General features: G+C 39.7%; 1 pseudogene; it reads left to right on the forward strand.

The window, feature by feature from the left end:
• The first annotated feature begins 7,626 nt into the window (after window positions 1–7,626).
• On the forward strand, window positions 7,627–11,141 carry LOC137296566 (GTPase IMAP family member 9-like; annotated as a pseudogene).
• Window positions 11,142–11,419: the final 278 nt, after the last annotated feature.

Raw genomic sequence — 11,419 nt, forward strand, 5'->3', positions numbered from 1 at the left:
AATAGCTCAGGTATAGGTATTACAGTTTATATGGCTGTAGTCTGTCGTAGAAATCTTGCAGCAAATATAGCCAAGAAAGCCCACACTAGTCTACAAAATGTGGCAAATCCTGACTTCCCCAGCTTCAGGCTGAAAATGAAGAAATTCCCAGGGCTCCTGTTCATTAAATTTTTTGCTATGAACTTTTTCCTGTAAAATGCGTTCATTTCAGAGACTAGTTGTTAGTCTAACATGGCAACATCTGAGCCATTATTTTCAAGGCAAACCGATAAAAAATCAGAGTTAGTCGTGCGGGACAGCTGCTTGTCGTTAACCTACTGAAAGACTGGCCACCAACTGACGCCATTATGGATGATTGCAGGATAATTCAGGCTGACCAGACCCATCGCAACACAGCAGGAGGCACTCTGACAGGGATTCGCATGCGGAGTAAATGTGGACTGTACCATGAGTTTGACATGGCCTGACCTCGGGCAGACCGGCTAGATAGTATGTCGGCTGACCTTTGAATGCGAGATGCCGCTCTGACACTTCAGTTTCATCACCATGTTTCTTTGTAGTTACTGTAAATCCTGAAATAATGGTACCTCTACATTCACGCAACTGTTGTTCCAAAGCAAGATTTGCGACACAATGTTAGTGCGACCTCCCTCCAACCTTAGCGGAATTATATAAGTAGTGAAAAAATGTACATCCGTGAGGTTTTTAGATCTACTTCAGACTTATATTTATCCAACCTTACCCTGCCCCTGGAAATAGCAAAGAGGACGACTTCTTAGTGTATCATCAACCCGCAAATAGCTGTAAATCTGTCGATGTAGACTAATGCTTAGTCTCCGAATTTATATAATTTCGATAGTAAAAAACAAACCCATTTTAATTGAAACGGAGCCCTAGGGATACCTGAACCTGAGGAAACCTAGACTTACGTCATTTAGGGCTGTAGCAGTGCAGAGAAGGTTTGGTAGTAGGTAAAATAATGTAGTTAAGGGACTGAGAAAGACTACTGTCGATGCAGCGGGCCGCTGGTGTAGCCTTGTGGTTAAAGCGTTCAGTCGTCACGTCGAAGACCCGGGTTTGATTCCCCACATGGGTACAATATGTGAAGCCCTTTTGTGGTGTCCCCTGTCGTGATGTTGCTGGAATATTGCCGAAAGCGGCGTAAACCCATACAAATCTTTCAAGGATTACAGTCCATAGATATACACCCATGCTCTCTATAATTCTGGTATAATAGACCTACTGAGACGGAATTCTGAAATTCAAACATGCATTTTATGTTCAAAAACAGTAAATTTCTCAGTTTTTTATCATGCACCAATAAAAGCACTCTGCTACGATTTTTTTAATTTGGCATCTTTACTAGAAGTGTCAGCGAAGAAAATACAGCTTGATATCTGAACGACATAAGTGTATATGAAATGGATGTATGTGCTAATGCATAACGTCATACTCACAAAATCAAAAATGACCCGCAATAAATGTCAAAAATCGATTTTCTACTATGACGTCAAACGTCGACAGAGAGGTCATGCACGTATAAAGATAAGGGGGCATAACTCAGCTATGGTTTACATTAGGTCAATGTAACTCCGATCACATGGAGAGAATTTGCTGTGGATATGGACAGTATATTTTCGTGATGTTTTGTTCACAGTGAACAAAACTATTCCAACACAAATTTCCCCAATGTGAGAAGATACCTTTCGGTAGTTTCCCAATTTGTAAGAAAAGATGCAAGTGTACTACATCAAAAATCAGGCAATAGCGATTCGGATGTCCCTATCCGATACATATGTTAGTTCTTAGATTCCCATATTCTCCTGTTTGTGTATATGTATTTTTATTAATTTTCCATCATTATTAACGGAGTAACAGCCACATTTTCAAACGTAATGAAATAACTGAAAATAATGCGACATTTTAGTTGACGTCACAGCATGTTTTGTGCATTTTGTGACGTCGGAAAAAGACTACTCTGGTTGCTGATTAGTATATATCTAACCTAATTTCCACTCAATGTGTAAAAGATTTCGGCTTCTGTGTCAGAATTCAACACTTTTCAGCCAAAATATAAAATGAATGGTATTATCACTGAAATAGTGTCCTGAATATATCAACAATTACACGGTTTTACTACATATCTTATTGTGAGCAACACGCGCACCTGCCTAGCATCAATTTAGCATAAATGAAAATTTCACAACACCTGAATGTTCATTGAGTATTCATTTAGGAAAAAGACTTTTCTTCTCATAATTATGAAATCAATTCCCTTCATAAGTATGCAATGAAAGGTACAAAGAGATCGATGTTTCAGTAAAGAAGTATTAGAAAATGGACGTAATGCTTGTCCAAATTAAGACTTGACCTGATGTATATATTTTTAACAATTTCCGTATAAATATTGTTTGAGTTAGACATTCTGCCATCAGATATATTTAAATCGCATTTGAATTGACTTTATTATCGAAAAACAATGATAATGAATCATGAAACGTTTTGACAAACTCGCACCTGGTCAATTAATATTGATAATTGTTTTGTCTATAAAAACGACACGAACCAATACAATGAACAAGACAATTCCTTTAAATAGTAGTATGTGTGCCCCTACATTTGATAAAATGTACAAATCATTTTCATTAATATTATCCGTTTTACTTCTAAGTTGGAATTAAATCGTTGTTTATTAACCTGTTCATATGAAACTGCAATATTTGTCCCAACGTATTGAATATTGTACATCACGGGAACTAAAGCACATGTTGCAGTAATGGCTACGTGTGATCTTCCAACACTTGTGTAGAGGCTTAAAATGTGATATAATACACTTACTTAGACAGTTTCCCATGTAAATATTATTCAAACAATCAAAAGCTTTCAAAGAATAAAAACGGATACCTTATATCCACACATGATATGGTGTTGAACATGGATATACGTAGATACTGAAATCAGTTTCATGAAAAAATATCTGAACGATGCGCAAAATATACATCACAATACTAAAAGTGCAATCGGAATGGTATGGGCATTGTGTTTACTCTTGTTCAACCGACCTTCACCTCAAAGAAATTGCCTAATATGTGCAACAATGTTGACGTATGACATCACTACCGATGACCGATTTCTTTCAAAATGGCGGCTTCGCTGAGAAGGGTACACAGGATTTTGCGACGACATTTTGCTTGATTCAGGGATCTTTTGTATATAAATGTGAGATGTAAGTAATCAGAATTATTCTGACTATCTGTGTATTGTGATATGTTCTTATCGTTTACATTGTAAATGACGGAACAAGCCAGAAATGCCGATAAGTACCGTTGTCGTTCTGCGTGATTTTGCGTCAGTCATGGCGTCACGCTGCACTAAAAGTTTGACAGTTTCTTATGAATTACCAAATTATTTCATTGTATCTATTTTCAATTTGCTATTTTTTGCCACGATACTCTTCCCCTGAATATACTAAGCGTATTGAGCTATTGTAAGCAATGATTAGAGGGCTGGATGTTAGGAAATTTCCGAAAATGCTACGCAGTGTAAAATTGGAATTTTTCTTTGTTTACATTTCAGTCAAGCGCTGTCTTTCGAGCACAGCGTTCGTTTTCATACAAAGTATATTTCGTTTCGTTTTGTCTAGACAGTTGGTATTGGTGACAAAGACCATTTGTAATTTGATTCTAAGATATATGGGGAATTCAATGATGCATTTGTCGCAGCTAACTATGAAGTATACATGATGTAATGGGCTTCTCAATACCGGCCTTCTCGAAACGTGATTTAGTAAACACTATCCAATATGGCGGAAAGCGCACTTCGGCGTTCGTGTAAGTGTATTTTCGAAAACATCTCAACCGATTCTAGGTACATCGGTGACGTTTCAGAATTATCATTCCTGGTTACATGAAAACTTGATATCAGTGATCATTAATATGCTATTTTTGAAATTCATTACTCCCAGTAATTATCCGATTTTCACATTTCAAAACATACTGCAAATAACGCTGTGAATCTCGATTTTGTACAGTTTGAAAAATGGCGACATTTACGAAGAAGCCTATTTTGAAAGGCGATTTTAAGCACTTTCGCTTGGTCTGAGATAATAGGGGATGGTATCAAGAAACTGGGAATTTTCCGCAGAATTCAAAACTGTGAAGTATTTATATATGCGTGGTATATTTAGAATTTTATTCGACTTCAAAGTGAGGGGTGAAGAGGAGGGACATATATGTCCCTGTGGCATCCAGGGGGTTAAGTGTCTATGCGTCCATGGATAATTCGCTTGTAGTTCCTGCAGTACATCCGCGTGCCATAGACTGATCAAATTTGTCATATTATTGGTACAGTAGATGCACTTACGTTATTAATAAAATTGATTCTATAATAATTACAATATATTTCATAAAACCTAATATTCCTAAAAATGATATTGGAAATTAGACAGTAATATGATGTATGCGTGTATGTATATTTACATACCCATGTGACTGTGTAATGTAAAAATACAAAACAACTTCACTATAGGTCATATGGTCTGAAATGCTGAATTAACTTCTGTCTGTCTACATTTCGAAAAGCTGTATTGGGGCAATCGACTTTCCTACCCAGAGTTCCGTGCCGCCAGCACAGTGTGTTGTGCTATACGTCATCGCTGATCAGTCTCGTTTCTTTACTGTTTACGCCAGCTAATGTTCAAGCTATATGGTGGTGATCTGTAGATAATCGACTCTGCACCACTCAATGATCAACATCATGAGCATCGATCTCAGCAATTGGGATGACATGTGTCTACGATAACATGTGTTAGCGAGCCTGGCCACCCTTCCCCGTTAGTCGCATCTTACGACAAGCGTGGTCCAAGTTACTGAAGATCAGTTCTAACTCGGATCTTCAAGGGTTACGATGAGATGTGTCAACAAGTCAGCGAGCCTGACCAATAACTCAAAAATCCCAATAGTCGGTTCCTACGACAACTACGGCTTGCTAAAGTGTTGCGATTGCATGCATTCCACAATGACAAAAGCTAGTGGACATCACGATGGATTGACTAACAGACAAGTGCACCCATAACAGAATTTGTTCACCCATAACATTCCAGCGCATGGCCATGTACATTTTTTTCATATTACTGAGTATTGTTCTTGAAATGCTTTCCTAACTGATACTTTGAAATTGTTAGGTATTAAATATTTTCAGATATTTTTATCCTGTAATTTGAAGTGTTTTATCACCCGATACTCTGAGTTTTTAATTACTCTCACAATGTTTTCTTAATTAATACCTTTAGATGTTATTTCAAGACTCCATCTTTCGTTGGGTAGCGTTTTGATAAAGTGACAATAAGTATTTGACTTGTGTCAGTTGACTCTGATCAGTGTCATGATACATCACTATACACCGCTGAAAAGAGTTTGGTTATTACTTACCTGTTACAGATTACTTCCCTCTAACATGGCTGTTATCTTTGTGTGAGGTGAACGAAGACCGTCTGGTAAAACCAGCATGCAGTTGAGTGTGATGGGTGCCATAGGTTGACTTACAGGACTTGTAATACCGGAGACTTAGGACATGACTATCCACCGCTTTTGAACAGCTGAGCTGACTTTCCCTTCAAAAGTTGCTGATGTTCCGAAACTCAGCAATTCACTAGATACAAGTGAAGATGAGAGTTAAAATGCATAGATATTTATTTAAAAATTATCACTTATCCTTTCATTGGCTCGTAAATTATTAATCAGCACACGTGGTTACATGCATTGTAGTCGTCTTGGGTGCATCTTTTGTGTCTCTCAGCAGTTTTTAGCACGAGGATAGTTATGCCCGCGCACATTGTGGTAATGCCTCCCTTTGGCAAGGATATGTAATCCAAACATATCACACAGAAGAAAATCATTGTGTTTGTTTTCTTTCAGCAGCGGTCTTGGCAGCAGTTTACACATTTTGCATGTGAACAGTGGTCTGTCGCACTCTTATTTCACGCCCCAATTACCTCATTAATTATGTCGAGGGGTCAAACTGTAATTAGCCTTTGGGATTTATCAGGTGTGAATTTGAAGCCTTGCAGACCGTTTTACCATCACCCACCAGTTATCTCCCCTTGTGGATCTTTACAAATTGTAAATGTCTTGTAAACATCATCTTTCCAAAATAGTAAATGTCTTGTAAACATCATCTTTACAAAAGATTTACAAGCTTGTAAAGTTGAACTTTTTTCCAGTGATGTATGCTGGTGTATGAGGGTGGTGGTGCGCCATGTATTTGTGGATGTTGTAGTGTAATCATGTATGCCGGTGGCGTTGTGCCATGCATCAGTGGATGTGATGGTGGTGGCTCATGTATCCACTTGGTGGTGCCCCATGCATTGGTGGATGTTGTGGTGTACTCATGTATGCTCGTGGTGGTGCACGATGCATTGGTGGATGTTGCGGTGTATTCATGTATGCCAGTGGCGATGCGCCATGCATTGGTGGATGAGATGGTGGTGGCTCATGTATACCGATAGTGGTGCGCCATGCATTGGTGGATGTTGTGGTGTACTCATGTATGCCGGTGACGGTGTGCCATGCTTTGGTGGATGTTGTGGTGTACTCCTGTATGTCGGTGGCGGTGTGCCATGCATTTGTGGATGTGATGGTGGTGTCTCATGTATGAGGGTGGTGGTGCCCCATGCATTGGTGGATGTTGTGGTGTACTCATGTATGCCGGTGGTGGTGCGCCATGCATTGGTGGATGTGTTGGTGGTGTCTCATGTATATGTATGAGGGTAATGATGGCCCATGCATTGGTGGATGTTGTGGTGTACTCACGTATGTCTGTGGTGGTGCCCCATGCATTGGTGGATGTTGTGGTGTACTCATGTATGCCTGTGGTGGTGCACCATGCATTGGTTGAAGTTTTGGTGTACTCTTGTATGTCAGTGGCGGTGTGCCATACATTGGTGGATGTGATGGTAATGTCTCTTGTATGAGGGTGGTGGTGCCCCATGCATTGGTGGATGTTGTGGTGTCCTCATCTATGCCGGTGGCGGTGCCCAATGCATTGGTGGATGTGATGGTGGTGTCTCATGTATGCCGGTGGTGGTGCAACATGCATTGGTGGATGTTGTGGTGTACTGATGTATGCCGGTGGCGTTGCACGATGCATCGGTAGATGTTGTTGTGTACTCCTGTATGCCGGTGGTGGTGCCCCATACATTGGTGGATGTAATGGTGGTGGCTTATGTGTGCCTGTGGTGGTGCCCCATGCATTGGTGGATGTTGTGGTGTACTCGTGTATGCCGGTGGCAGTGCGCCATGCATTGGTGGATGTTGTTATGTACTCATGTATGCCGGTGGCAGTGCACCATGCATTGGTGGATGTTGTTATGTACTCATGTATGCCGGTGGTGGTGCACCATGTGAAGAATAGAACCCGGTTTTCAGCGTGACGAGCGAACGCTTTGACCATTAGGCACAGACCCCATTTATCAGACAACGATATTGTTATAAACTGAACGCATGTGCATCTTGAGGTGCACTTTATAGTCTCTGTATAACGATGATACTGTTTGAAAACACTGTTCAAAGAACAATAAGAAATTGTTCAGAATCATAACGATTTTTACGTATTCATTCTGTTTTACTTGACAGGTTTAAAAACTGGTTCATTTTGCCGTGGTGGAATTCGTCATGGATATGGGTAAATGGTTTTTTATCACGTTTACCTTTAAAAAAATAGAAATAGGTATACCCATTTATTATTTATTATTTTTGTATAAATCATCTGAGCAAATAAGATGCTCAAAAGATAAATGTAGATTTGTTATTTAGAGCATTCATTCTAACACAACTCGCCCAAATGTCAATCTTGTAACAGTATGTTAGTACACGGATTACATATACATGTTTGTGTTTATACTTATATTAGTTTCTTATTACCTGTACTTCCAATAATTAGCAAATAAGTACAGACCTTGATAAGATATTTCTTTTTTATTCCTAACGTGTTTACTCAGTGAGAAATATTGATGATCATTATTACTCTGAAAGAGAATTAATCGAACGAATATTATTAACATCGTGTATCTTTAAATGCACTGTAAGGATAAAAACTAGTTTTGTTATTTAGAAAATCCAATTTAAAACAGCCTACTCAAAAGTCACTCTTGTGTATGTTAGAATTTGTATTTACGTACACTATTTAAATACTCATAATCATGATTGTCTTTATACGTATATTAGTTTCTTATTGATGTCCATTCCTGTAATCAGCATAATAAAAACAGACCTGGTTTGTTTCACGATACAGATGAATGGACTTGCGGAACGTGCACGCTCATCAACAGGAACGACCGGCACTACTGCGACGCATGTGACTCGCCTAAACCACGACGCGAGCCAGGACTGCCAAGCGTGGCTAATCCGGAACCGATAGGTCCTCCTCACACATACCAACAAAGAGGTAATGACCATTTATCAACTGGTGTTTGCACTACTTTAACTTGCCAGTTGGCCATCAGGGCCTGTGTCGACTACAGAATTTAAAATCAACAGCACTTGAATGAAATCCGGAGGTCCATTTTGTTCAGTCAAACCAATAAGAGCAAACTAGACTACACTGTACATAGTTTCACACTGTTTCTACAAAATCAATCAGCGAAGTCTATGGCGCAGAGAGAAGAGTTTATTTGTTGAAAAACTCCTTGTTGGCATTCCCATGCGCAAATCGCTGAAATACCAGGAAGTGAACCTGTATGCTGTCGTAACATGATGGATCGTGGATTAATCCCGAGGAATGTTTTCAAGGTGAAAAAATTGACAGTTAATTTAATGAACTGAAGGCCACACGGACCTGCTCAATGTCATATTTGGAACAGCCGCTCAGATAAATTAACAACCGGCGTTGGGCCTCGGGGCGATTATTTCGAACGCTGATTTCAATTACATGTAACGGTGTGATGTAATAGCAGATTGTCATACCTAATCAATGTTTTATTACCAACAGGGTCAGTTAATTTACTGAAATGAAGGCCACACGGGCCTTCACATATTCGGAACAGCTGACCCGATAGGATAACAACCGGCAATAGGCCGCCGAAACGCAGATTTGGATTACTTATAACGGTGTGATGTAATAGCAAATTGTCATACCGTATCACTGTGTTATAATCAACAAGTAAGACAAATGCACACGGGATAGCACAGTGGTAAAAGCGATCGCTCTTTAAGGAGAAGGCTGGGGTTGGATTCACCACTTGGTGCAATGTGTGAGGTCCATGGTTGGTGTCTCCCACAGATACATTGTTGGAATAATGTTAAAACTTAAATTACTCACTCACTCTAGTGTGGCGATAGACACCAACCAACAGCAAATATATGTCGCTGTTTTAGATCTCCGTTGTCACTGTTCAATCTTGTAGCATTGAATTGATTTGGAAACTGAAACATTGAACAGAACGGGTTAAACTTACTTTTATCCGAACATCTTTCTCCAATTTTTAAAAACAAACTTTAGTTTTTAGTTTCAAATTTCAAACTGACTTTGACAATTTGAAAGAGCTGAATTTTAAACTCATTTTTAAAATGGAAAATCCCAGGCGACTTACATAATCTATTCACCAAATTCAAATTGGTTCAATGTTTGAGTTTCGTATCGATTTCAGTTCATTCTGGGAAATGAACTCAAATTTGAGTGAAAACTCTGAATTAAGTCACACACTCAGACTTGAGTTTGTTTTCGGAAATCAGGGCCTGGTGTTCTTTCAAATGATTTTCAGCTATGTATCCACCATTCATATCATCAAGCTCAAGGCAGTGTGTACTCTCAATCACACAGACAGAAGGGGTCAATACCGTGAATGCACGTCTGCATAGCTATTCGAACTACATTGATTAGAGGTTTCGTTTGCATTACAGGGGGGTCATTCGGTTGGTCCACCGATCTCTGCCCAGTCAAGGAAAGGAGAATAGTGTTTCTTGGAAGAACAGGGTCAGGGAAGAGTGCTACTGGTAATAATATTCTGGGCAAAAGAATATTTGAATCAAGTGCTTGTGGATCATCTGTTACCAAAACGTGCCAGAGAGGGAGAGCTTCCAGATTTAATCGGGATATTCAAATAATAGACAGTCCTGGGTTGTTCGACACAGGTATGACAAATGCTGAAATCACCAAGGAAGTGGTGAAATGTGTCGGCATGACAGCTCCTGGTCCTCATGCCTTCGTCCTCGTTGTCAGAATTGACCGTTTTACCCAAGAGGAACAGGACACGGTTGATCATTTCAGACAGGTCTTTGGACGGGATATGTTGAACTATCTTATTGTTCTCTTCACAAGAAAGGACGATCTTCAAAATGACAACAAAACGCTCCAGGAGTATTTACATTGCAAGATCTACCCGTGTCTTGTAACAACAGATGCATCGCCTTCAACAACAGAGGCAGTGATGCGGAGAAGGAAAAGGATGTAGGAGACTTCATCACCCTGGTTGATCGGGTGTTCCTTGACAACGGAGGCGAATGTTACACAAGTGAAATGTATATTGAGGCAGAGAAGAACATGAAGATGAGAGAGGAACAGTTGAGGCGGGAACATGAACAGAAGATCCAAGAAGAGAGAAATACAATCAGGCGAGAGTTCGAACTGAAACCTCAGAAGAAACACGATGAAGACAGTGATGTAAGGAAGCAACTGGAGGAGCGAATGAAAACACTAGAAAGAGAGAAAGTCGAAGATGCAAAGAGGAAAACTGAAAATGAGATGAAGGCACTTTCAAAGGAAATGGAAGGTCTGCAATTAGCAATAAAAGAGATGAAGAAAGCAAAGGAAGAATCAGATCGACAATTAGAGCTTGAAATAAAGAGAAAGGAGCGAGAAATTGAGAAAAAACGTGAGGCCGAAAAGCCAGAATTTCGGGATGAGGCGCGAAAGGAAGTCAATGAGGAGAAGCCTGGTGTGATGAGCATGCTGGGATCGATGCTGCCTTCGCTCATTGGGAGTGTACTTCCGGCTGTTATACCGGCTGCTGGGAAGTTTATCAAAGGGCTGTTCAAAATATAATACCTTGTCAGGCAAACGCGTTTGAAAGCAAACGGACTCAACCTAAACATTTGAAATAAATGGTCGTGTTTATACGACCATCACGCACTGTTTAGTAAATATTGAGACAGTACTTTCTCAGTGCTGTGCAACTGTCTTTAATACCATACAAATATACCTATGTATGTAATTAAATGGTTCGAGTAGACACTGTAAACGTAGGAAAGATAGCACATGTATGCTTTACAATGGATAACGAATAGAATGTCAATGTAACCCTAAAATATGCTTTGTACATAATAACGTAACCCACGTGTCTTCGTCTGTATGGCTGTTTCATTGGTTTGTATTGCCTTGTCTTATAGACTGAACCACACAAGTGAATATTACCTTCAATATCCCA

The sequence above is a fragment of the Haliotis asinina genome, chromosome 9, assembly GCF_037392515.1.
Source record: "Haliotis asinina isolate JCU_RB_2024 chromosome 9, JCU_Hal_asi_v2, whole genome shotgun sequence".
NCBI lineage: Eukaryota > Metazoa > Mollusca > Gastropoda > Lepetellida > Haliotidae > Haliotis > Haliotis asinina.